Below are 11,173 nucleotides of genomic sequence, written 5' to 3' on the forward strand. Positions count from 1 at the left end.
AAAATATTCAAGTTCATTTCTTACCCCTCAAGTAAGTCAGAATTACTCAGATTTTCCTTCCTTCTACCAATGACATAGAATTAATTAAGCCAAATGGTGAATATACTGGAGGAAAGAAAAAAAATGGTTATACATGCCATTGATCTCAACTACAGCATTTGTTGCTGATATAGAACTTGAGTGTTTATAAGTCTGTACACGTTCAGTTCAGTTCAGTCTCTCAGTCGTGTCCAACTCTTTGCGACCCCATGAATCGCAGCATGCCAGGCCTCCCTGTCCATCACCAACTCCCGGAGTTCAGACTCAGGTCCATCGAGTCAGTGATGCCATCCAGCCATCTCATCCTCTGTCGTCATCCCCTTCTCCTCCTGCTCCCAATCATCCCAGCATCAGAGTCTTTTCCAATGAGTCAGCTTTTCACATGAGGTGGCCAAAGTACTGGAGTTTCAGCTTCAGCATCATTCTCTCCAAAGAAATCCCAGGGCTGATCTCCTTCAGAATGGACTGGTTGGATCTCCTTGCAGTCCAAGGGACTCTCAAGAGTCTTCTCCAACACCACAGTTCAAAAGCATCAATTCTTCGGCACTCATCCTTCTTCACAGTCCAACTCTCACATCCATACATGACCACAGGAAAAACCATAGCCTTGACTAGACGGACCTTTGTTGGCAAAGTAATGTCTCTGCTTTTGAATATGTAAAATCCTTACATTTTTAGCAGTGCTTACTGGGCAATGTAAAGGACTGAATAGACACTGTGATGAAACTTCACAAACCAGATGGGAAAGATGCATTAATTGTCACAGGGTACAGGATACGGTGCAATTAAAAGAAAATGGTCAGATTTAACCAAAATTTTGCATGAATTTTGGCATTTAAAACTGTCTTCCTATTCTGTACATACTATAGACACACATTGCATTTTATAGTAACAGTGTTAGCACAGCCAAGCGACACAATTCACTTAAGCTTGCACTATGGAAATTTATCTGGCTTTCAAGTTTCTCCACTTAAAAAATGGGCGCAACCAAAGGACGAATAATAAATGGGCAACAGTGTGAAAGGCAACAAATCATTGGCAAACAATTACAAGGCCAGTACTGAGACCAATTTAGGGAGGAGGTGGTTGGAGACAAACGTAGGTTCAAAGGCTACGTGCTGCACCTCCCTGGGATGGAGGCAGGGCTCCCTTGGGCCCTAAAACTTGACTGGCGTTGGGTAAAAATCTGGCTCCCCGCCACCTCACGAGATACTCTCCCGGCCGAGCCAAGATGGCGCGCAGCCCTAAGTGGCTCCACGTCACGAGGGAGGGAGCGCCGGGGCGGGGGCGTGGCCTCGAGGGGGCCGGCTAGCCCCGCCCTTGAGGTGGGGCCGGGGGCCGTCCGCAGAAGGCGAGGGCGGGGCGCTTCGGCTCGGGAAGGCTGCGGCTGCCTCGGCGCCGGCTCCGCTCGCGAGGACAAGTCCGGCGCCTCCAGGCCAGGCCGGCTTCCTGCGCAGAGCCAAGCTGCCCGGCCTTCGGTGAGTGCAGGCAGGTGAGCCTCCAGAGCCCGGGGTGCGGGAGGGATTTCTGTTTTTCCCACCTCCAGCTCTCCTCACAGTTTGGGAAGGAGGTCTCAGTCTAGCGGTTCTTGGGAAACAGCACCTTTTACTCAAACGTGTCTCTCCGGTAGATACTTTTCCTGCCACCCCTCACCAGCCTTTGCAGCGCCCTGTGCCCTTGAGGATGAGAATGAGAGGACGATGCCCGATTTGTGGGGAGTGCTTGGAGTTCGCCCTCAGCTCCATCAGCTCGGGGCGGGGAGTCTGAGTTGGCAAGTCTCCCAGGGGGAGCTGGGTGGACCGCGCCCCCGTTTCCCATGCAGAAGAGTCAGAGAAGAAGCGCCGGGGCCAGCTCCGCTGCTTTGGCACGGTCTTCGTTCTTCCAGGGGTTCTTATCCCCTCACACATTGCTCATAACAGCCGTTCTTAATATTGCTCACTCTCCATTCCTCGAACTGCCGGTCTCAGATTGAGCCAGAGATGCCCACATTTCTGCAGTGCCAGGGGCGGTGGAGTGGAAGGAGCAGCCAATTGGAGGTCTATTGAAGGTGGGGTTCAGGATGGGAGCAACCATAAAATAGGGCTGGGTAGAGATTCCTGAGCGGGGAGAGTAGGAGTGGGGAATTGACTTTCCACTACGCAGTTGAAATGTTTTCCAGTACAGTTTGGTTGTGAGTGGGAAAAGAGGTCTGATTGAAGGACTTGGAAACGTGATGTGGCTGGGTTTTTGTTTTGTTTTGAGAAGGGGGTGCCAATGTCACCTTTAAGGAGAGGTATGCTGGTAGAGGGGTAGGGGTATTGAGACTGCTGTCCTCTGGTGAGCAAGTGGTTGATGAGGCTGTCCTTAGCATGGAGATCCTCTCCTGGTGGGATCTTAAGGGGCGCCTCCAGTAGCCCCTTTGGGGTTCTTCCCTCAATCTTCCCAGTTGGAACTGGCACCTAGTACTTTGTTCAACATCCAACAAATATTAATTGGGCATCTACTGTAATGCCAGACACCATGCTAGGTGCTAAGTCTTCTGAAGGCAATTTAGGGCCATGGAGCACCTGAAAGGTACACACAGCAGACACCCTGTTAACAGATCCATTCCTCCTCCCCCACCACCAGCACCAATTTTGTTACACTGCTATTGGATTATGAAAATATCTGGGTCCACATCCTTTTAAATAACTGTCTTACCTGGATTCCAACCTATCCACTCTCTGCCACTAATAATTAGCCAGGCAGTCCCAAGGAAAGCTACCTTAAAAAAGTGTTTGAATGATTTCCTTTGGCTGTTTTCTAGGACTTTGCCCTGAGATGTGAGGAGGCTGCCTGGATTAAGAGGTACCGGGAGATAATGAGACAATGAATGGCACAATGGTTATTGAAGGCCAAGAATGCACTAGACACCCTCCACAATGAGAGACACCATCTCTGAAAGATAGAAGAATGGGCGTGGGATGAGGGTGGGGATGTGAAAAGGAAATCTCATCCAGTGGTATCAGGGCATGTGCTGCTGAGCTTGTCATGATGCCAGAACTGTGGCATGTATAAGGAAGGTCTTGCAGCTGGATAATAAGGAGGGATTGGATAGGCAGGGAAGGGCAGGCAGCCAGGACGCTGGGTCTCCTCTCTAGGTTGATTGCTGAAATCTTAGAGCTGGAAATAGTTGTCAGGGATTGCTTATGGGTCCTTTCCGAGCCACTGAGGACAGCAGGGTGAGAGCTAGGGGAGAGGGAGAGTAGTCAGCTTTGGGGGCAGTGAAGCATGGTGAAAACTCAGCAGGGCCAGGGAGGTGGAGGCCAATGGGGCTTTAGGATATGGGGGAGACAACTGAAGTCTTTCTGTGCCAGGGATACTGTACTCTGTGGCTATATGCCCTTGGATGAGTTGATATAGAAACAAGGTGTGGTTTCTAAGTAGTATGGAGTTATGTGTGGTGTGTGTGTGTGTGTGTGTGTGTGCTGGAGAGGAGGAGTTGGTAGGGAGCAGGGAGCTGCCTCAGAGTTTAGGTTCTGGGTAGGGAATTGGGAGAAATAGAGGAAAGGGAGTGGGTTCAGAGGGAGGGACAAATATATATTGCAGCCGCATGAAGTCACCATGTGTCCCCCTCTGGCTGCTAGCTCACTAAGTATAATTAGCTCTGGGGGACATGCGGTGCTGGCTCCCAGGAGCGTGGCACTTGAGATGGCCACCAGAGTAAAGAGTACTCAGAGGGGTGCTGATGCTGGGCAGACTCTGAGAGGGGGTCCTTCTAGAGGAATTTGCTGAACTGGGAGGGCCCTGTGGAAACTGAGAATGTCATGGGGAAATAGTATTGAGGAAAGGAGCTCTAAGCCAGCTTCATATGAAACTCCAGGGCTGGCAGAGCCTGAGGATCTGGGCTGCTGGCTCACCACTCACACAAGAAGCATGATGGCTGCCCAGCTTGTGGCTCTGCTTTCAGAGAGCGTTGGGAGCTGCAGCCCCACCTCCCTCAAGCACCTTCTGTTCCCCCAGGTGAAGTCAGTTCTAGTCCAGAGAAGCATCTTGCATGTCAGTCAGGGGTCGAGAGGCCTTGGCTGGGGTTGCCTCCTTCCCAAAGAGCTGAGGGAGAAACCATCACTGGTGAACTCGGTTGGTCCCTGCAGGTGGTGCTCAGCGCTGAAGCCCAGGATGTGCTGGAGACTGAATACTTGATTACCTGCTACTCCATATGTTTTCCTTTCTTCCAAGTAGGCTGTGAATTTCCTAAGGGTTTAGATTGTATCTTATTTGCCTTTTGTATCCATAACAAAAAGTAATCTACTGCAGAATAAGAAATCTACTCATAGTAATCATTGGATTGAATTAAAGAGGTCTATCTGCAGATCCCCTGGGTTCAGTGAAGCCTTGCAACTAGATATTTTTAACCAGGAGCAGAAGATCCTCTGGGCACCCAATACAGTGGTGTTACATTAGTGGAGGAATTAGATTCTATAGTCAGTAAAGGGAAAATTCCTAAATCTCCCATAAAGCATGGTAGGTGGTTTAGGTTTATATCTCTGAATAATAATACCAATGTACAGATACAGTATACATTATATAGTAATTCTAAAAATGTATAATGTATACAGTGATTTAAAAGAATACTTAGTTACAAGTATAATTTTGTTGCTAAGTCTCTGATGAAAATAGCTGGTTTGCAAAGAGACCTCTGTCACTCACTTGGGCTTCCCTGGTGGCTCAGTATTCTTTTCTGCGAAATCCCATGGACAGAGGAGCCTAGAAGGCTACAGTCCATGGGGTTGCAAAACGTATGACATGACTTAGCAGCTAAACAACAATTGCTCACTTTTCCCAGCCAGTGTAGTTTTATTTATTCTGATAAATTTATTCTCATAAATGCATGTCTGATGTGACTTCATAGCCACTGTCCTTTGATAGATAACTGTCATTTTAAAGGAGAGATAGGTTTCCATTCAGTTTAAGAAAAAACTTCCTTAAGACAATGAGGGCTTCCTCATTTAGTAGTGAGCTCTGTATTCCTGAAGGATAATCAAAGAAAGACTGACCTGTCAGGGATATTTTTGGAGGAACTCACTTCCAGCATGGCCTGCATGGCCTCAGAGAACCTTTCAAATAAGAACCTACAATTCCAGGTAGGGGCAGGAGTGGAGGTAGGCACAGGCACTGGATGATAGAGAGTCTTCAGTTCGGTTCAGTTCAGTCGCTCAGTTGTGTCCGACTCTTTGCGACCCCATGGACCAAAGCACACCAGGCCTCCCTGTCCGTCACCGAATCCCAGAGTTACCCAAACTCATATCCACTGAGTCGGTGATGCCATCCAACCATCTCATCTTCTGTCATCCCCTCCTCCTCCTGCCTTCAATCAGCTTCAGGGTCTTTTCCAATGTGTCAGCTCTTTGCATTAGGTGGCCAAAGTATCGGAGTTTCAGCTTCAACATCAGTCCTTCCAATGAACACTCAGGACTGATCTCCTTTAGGATGGACTGGTTGGATCTCCTTGCAGTCCAAGGGACTCTCAAGAGTCTTGTCCAACACCACAGTTCAAAAGCATCAATTCTTCTCACATCCGTATATGACTACTGGAAAAATCATAGCCTTGAGTAGACGGACCTTTGTTGACAAAGTAGTGTCTGCTTTTTAATATGCTGTCTAAGTTGGTCATAACTTTCCTTCCAAGGAGTAAGTGCCTTTTAGTTTCATGGCTGAAGTCACTATCTGCAGTGATTTTGGAACCCAAGAAAATAAAGTCTCTCACTATTTCCACATCTATTTGATATGAAGTGATGGGACCAGATGCCATAATCTTAGTTCTGAATGTTGAGCTTTAAGCCAAATTTTTCACTCTTCTTTCACCTTCATCAAGAGGCTCTTTAGTTCTTCTTCACTTTCTGCCATAGGGTGGTGTCATCTGCATATCTGAGGTTATTGATATTTCTCCCGGCAATCTTGATTCCAGCTTGTGCTTCATCCAGCGCAACGTTTCTCATGATGTACTCTGCATATAAGTTAAATAAGCAAGGTGACAATATACAGCCTTGACGTACTCCATTTCCTATTTGAAACCAATCTGTTGTTCCATGTCCAGTTCTGACTGTTGCTTCCTGACCTGCATACAGATTTCTCAAGAGGCAGGTCAGGTGCCTGGTATTCCCATCTTTTTAAGAATTTTCCACAGTTTGTTGTGATCCACACAGTCAAAGGTTTTGACATAGTCAGTAAAGCAGAAATAGATGTTTTTCCGGAACTCTCTTGCTTTTTTGATGATCCAGTGAATGTTGGCAATTTGATCTCTGGTTCCTCTGCCTATTCTAAAACCAGCTTGAACATCTGGAAGTTCATGGTTCACGTATTGCTGAAGCCTGGCTTGGAGAATTTTGAGCATTACTTTACTAGCATGTGAGATGAGTGCAATTGTGCTGTAGTTTGAACATTCTTTGGCATTGCCTTTGTATGGGATTGGAATGAAAACTGACCTTTTCCAGTCCTGTGGCCACTGCTGAGTTTTCCAAATTTGCTGACATATTGAGAGCAGCACTTTCACAGCATCATCTTTAAAGATTTGAAATAGCTCAACTGGAATTCCATCACCTCCACTAGCTTTGTTCATAGTGATGCTTCCTAAGGCCCACTTGATATCATATTCCAGGATGTCTGTCTCTAGGTGAGTGATCACACCATCATGATTATCTGGGTCATGAAGATCTTTTTTGTACAGTTCTTCTGTGTATTCTTGCCACCTCTTCTTAATATCTTCTGCTTCCTTTAGGTCAATACCATTTCTATCCTTTAATGGGCCCATCTTTGCATGAAATATTCCCTTGGTATCTCTAATTTTCATGAAAAGATCTCTAGTCTTTCCCATTCTATTGTTTTTATCTATTTCTTTGCACTGATCACTGAGGAAGGCTTTCTTGTCTCTCCTTGCAATTCTTTGGAACTCTGCATTCAAATGGGTATCTTTCCTTTTTTCCTTTGCTTTTCACTTCTCTTCTTTTCACAGCTATTTGTAAGGCCTCCTCAGACAGCCATTTTGCTTTTTTGCATTTCTTTTCCTTGGGGATGGTCTTGATCCCTGTCTCCTCTGCAATGTCACGAACCTCATTTCACAGTTCATCAGGCACTCTATCAGATCTAGTCCCTTAAATCTATTTCTCACTTCCACTGTATAATTGTAAGGGATTTGATTTAGGTCATATTTGGTTTGGATCATCCTGAATGGTCTAGTGGTTTCTCTATTTTCTTCAATTTAAGTCTGAATTTGGCAATAAGGAGTTCATGATCTGAGCCACAGTCAGCTCCCGGTCTTGTTTTTGCTGACTTCATCTTTGGCTTCAAAGAATATAATCAGTCTGATTTCAGTGTTGGCCATCTGGTGATGTCCATGTGTAGAGTCTTCTCTTGTGTTGTTAGAAGAGGGTGTTTGCTATGACCAGCACGTTCTCTTGGCAAAACTCTATTAGCCTTTGCCCTGCTTCATTCCATACTCCAAGGCCAAATATGCCTGTTACTCCAGGTGTTTCTTGACTTCCTACTTTTGCATTCCAGTCCCCTGTAATGGAAAGGACATCTTTTCGGGGTGTTAGTTTTAAAAGGCCTTGTAGGTCTTCATAGAACCGTTCAACTTCAGCTCTTTCAGCCTTACTGGTCAGGGCATAGACTTGGATTACCATGATATTGAATGGTTTGCCTTGGAAATGAACAGAGATCATTCTGTCATTTTTGAGATTGCATCCAAGTACTGCATTTCGAACTCTTCTGTTGACTATGATGGCTACTCCATTTCTTCTAAGGGAGTCTTGCCCACAGTAGTAGATATAATGATCATCTGAGTTAAATTCAGCCATTCCAGTCCATTTTAGTTCTCTGATTCCTAAAATGTCGACATCCACTCTTGCCATCTCCTGTTTGACCACTTCCAATTTGCCTTGATTCATGGACCTAGCATTCCAGGTTCCTATGCAATGTTGCTCTTTACAGCATCGGACCTTGCTTCTATCACCAGTCACATCCACAACTGGGTATTGTTTTCGCTTTGGCTCTATCCCTTCATTCTTTCTGGAGTTATTTCACCACTGATCTCCAGTAGCATATTGGGCACCTACCGACCTGAGGAGTTCTTCTTTCAGTATCCTATCATTTTGCCTTTTCATACTGTTCATGGGGTTCTTAAGGCAAGAATCCTGAAGTGGTTTGCCATTCCCTTCTCCAGCAGACCGCATTTTGTCAGAATTCTCCACCATGACCCTCCCGTCTTGGGTGGCCCTACATGGCATGGCTTAGTTTCAGTGAGTTAGACAAGGATGTGGTCCATGTGATTAGATTGGCTAGTTGTCTGTGGTTGTGGTTTCAGTCTGTCTGCCCTCTGATGCCCTCTCTCAGTGCCTGCCATCTTACTGGGGTTTCTCATACCTCAGACGTGGGATATCACCTCTCAGCCGTTTCCCACTCCACCGCCACGCAGCCTCACTCACTGCTCTGTGGAAGAGGATTTTCCTATGTTTGGCTTCGAGGATAGCTGCTAAGAGGAAGGTCAGGCAAGGAGTCTGGCCTGGGCTCTTCCTTCAGGAGTGAGCATTCTGGAAGACTTAGTGGGTGACTGCTGCCATATCTGATGCCCTGGGCTTGGGAGGCTAGGCAGTGAAGCTCTGATGGTTCGTGGTAAGTAGAAAGATGGGCTGAGCCTAGTTCCTTGCCTTGAACTCACACTAGGCCAGTTGTGGAGTACCCTAAAATTTTGGTCCTTGTTTGGGGCAGAGCACACGAACAAGTACAATTTTTTTTCCTTCATTATTATTCTCATCCTTCCGTCCTTTCCCTCTCATACATTCTCACCGAAGTTCAAGACCACATATATACTTATACTCTCTCATGATCAGCGATATGCTTTCACGATCATGCACGCATGCAAAACTCTCACGGCAGCTGTATGCTCTTATGAACATACATACTTTCATGACTCCCAGATGCATTCTCATGATTGCACACACATGTATTTTCATGACCAGTCATGAGCCCTGACATATACTCGTGATCACACACATCCACACAGTCTCACCATTTTACATGCCCACTCATCTTCTCTCATGCACATGAACTCAGGACCCCATTCTCATGACCATCCTCATATACGTACACATACACACAAGCACATATCTCTTTCAATATTATACATGGACACCACAAATTCTCATGACTACACTTACACACTCTGTTGTGTGAATACACATGCCTCCCCCCACCATATTCTATTTTGTATCTGCACATACCCCCAACCCCACACACACTTTTGTGACCACCTGCAATGCACACTTTTTATTGTGCTTATATTTCTCTGGGCAGTTCTGTGTGCTCTGGATCTTTCACACCCCAGCATCTGACAGTACACCCTTCTGATGTTCCTTATTACCCCTGGACAGTTGTTTTCTGCTATGTAGCTCCCTACTTCTTTACTGACTGAGCCACCAGGGTGGACTGAGGACATATATGTGTTAATCACTGGCTCTGATTAGCAGAAAATGGTTGGGGTTACTGTGCTTATGATGTAAATTCAGCCGAAGCCGGTGCTATGTTCAGTGGTGCAGCCTATCTTAACTTTTGTAAATAAATTATCTCTATTAGACATTTGGGGTTTCCCTGGTGACCCAGTCGGTAAAGAATCCAACTGCAATGCAAAGAATCGAATGCCAGTTCAATCCCTGGGTCAGTAAGATCCGCTGGAGAAGAAAATGGCAACCCACTCTAGTATTCTTGCATGGGAAATCCCATGGACAGAGAACTGTGGTGGGCTATTGTCCTTGGCGTCGCAAAGAGTCAGACATGATTGAGCAACTAAAGCACCACCATTAGACCTTTAGAGTGTGGCCCCCAGTGTGTCCTGTGTAGCCTTCCCAGGTCATGTTCTATTGCACTGGTGTGCCGCCTCTTTGAGAGAATGTGTGTTTATTTTAGCAGAAGTCTCTGTAGACAATACTTACCAGAAATCCTCTAACCTCTTGTTAGACTTGGAACCCTTTGATACAAATGAAACCTTAATCCGAAATCCAGTAAAATTCACAGATTTGGAGTTGATGAGATTAAAAAAAGAAAAGAGAGTTCAGAGCCCTTTGCATTTGTCTTACCTCTTTCCTCTTTTTTTTTTTTTTTCATGCCAGGCTGCCCTGAAGGTACTCTATGAAAAAACCCAGTTTGCAAACACCTGGCTTAATTTAAATGGATAGCTGTGATGGCTGTAACTGTAGTTACCTTAGAAGTGGGCTGTTTTGGAGATGTACAGAGACCTGCAGGCCTCCTTTCCGCCCCAGCCTCTGCCGTTAGTCCCCCCTGGGTGGTGACAGTGAGAGTGACCAAGTGGCTCGACATGCCGGGGCAGTGGCATTTTATATCTGAGTCCTGGTGCCTGAATTCACTGTCCTGATTTGGACAGCAAGTTCTTTGCTTACCCAAATGATAGGCCATGTCTTAGTAAGAGATGGCTTATAATTCACTCCTGTGGAGCAGCTGGAGAGATGGGCTTCTGCCGGGGTCCAGCCCCAGCTGATCCAGGGTATTCGAAGGAGAGACGGCATAGGCGAGGGTCAGGAAACAACTGCTTAATTACACTTTAATTAAGGATACAAAGAGTAATAGAATGAGGATAGCTCAGTAGGAAAATTCAGTGGAGAAAAGAAGCTGAGTAGCTTGGTTTACGCGGGAGACCAATAAAACTTCAAGACAAGAAGTTTGCACCACTTACGTAGGCCGCAGGCGTCCTTCCGTTCTCCCGAAGGAGAGGAGACACTGAGGCCTCCCTGGTCGGATCTTAGAAGCCCAGGCATAATTAGCAAGCATGGTGGGTTCTGCGCTCCAGATGGAGACTCAGCCAGAATTTGAAAGAGAGAGCGACATGGGGAGACCAAGTTTTGGTGAACAAGGCCCGCACTTTATTTTCCAAAGTAGTTTTTATACCTTAAGTTATGCATAGAGGATAATGGGGGAAGGGGTGGAGTCATGCAAGGACAGCAGTTCCTGGTCCTAATCGAAGCCAGGCTTTCAAACTTATTATATGCAAAAGTTCAGGTGATTGACATCATCTTCTGGCCCGGAGGCCTGTTAACATTTTAAGAAACTTATTTTTCTCTAAAGGTGATTATTCCAAAGTCAGGCACCAGCCTCCAAAAAAGCAATG

The 11,173-nt window shown here is 46.1% G+C and overlaps 1 long non-coding RNA gene across 1 annotated transcript; it reads right to left on the minus strand.

Moving 5' to 3' along the window:
• Positions 1-3,025: 3,025 nt before the first annotated feature.
• On the minus strand, positions 3,026-10,879 carry LOC129653872 (uncharacterized). Its single transcript, XR_008715249.1, has 3 exons — positions 10,742-10,879; positions 4,205-4,251; positions 3,026-3,246 (listed from the first exon to the last, which is right to left on the minus strand). It is a non-coding gene; the product is annotated as an uncharacterized LOC129653872 (long non-coding RNA).
• Positions 10,880-11,173: the final 294 nt, after the last annotated feature.

This window comes from Bubalus kerabau, chromosome 5, assembly GCF_029407905.1.
Source record: "Bubalus kerabau isolate K-KA32 ecotype Philippines breed swamp buffalo chromosome 5, PCC_UOA_SB_1v2, whole genome shotgun sequence".
In the NCBI taxonomy this organism is placed as follows: domain Eukaryota; kingdom Metazoa; phylum Chordata; class Mammalia; order Artiodactyla; family Bovidae; genus Bubalus; species Bubalus kerabau.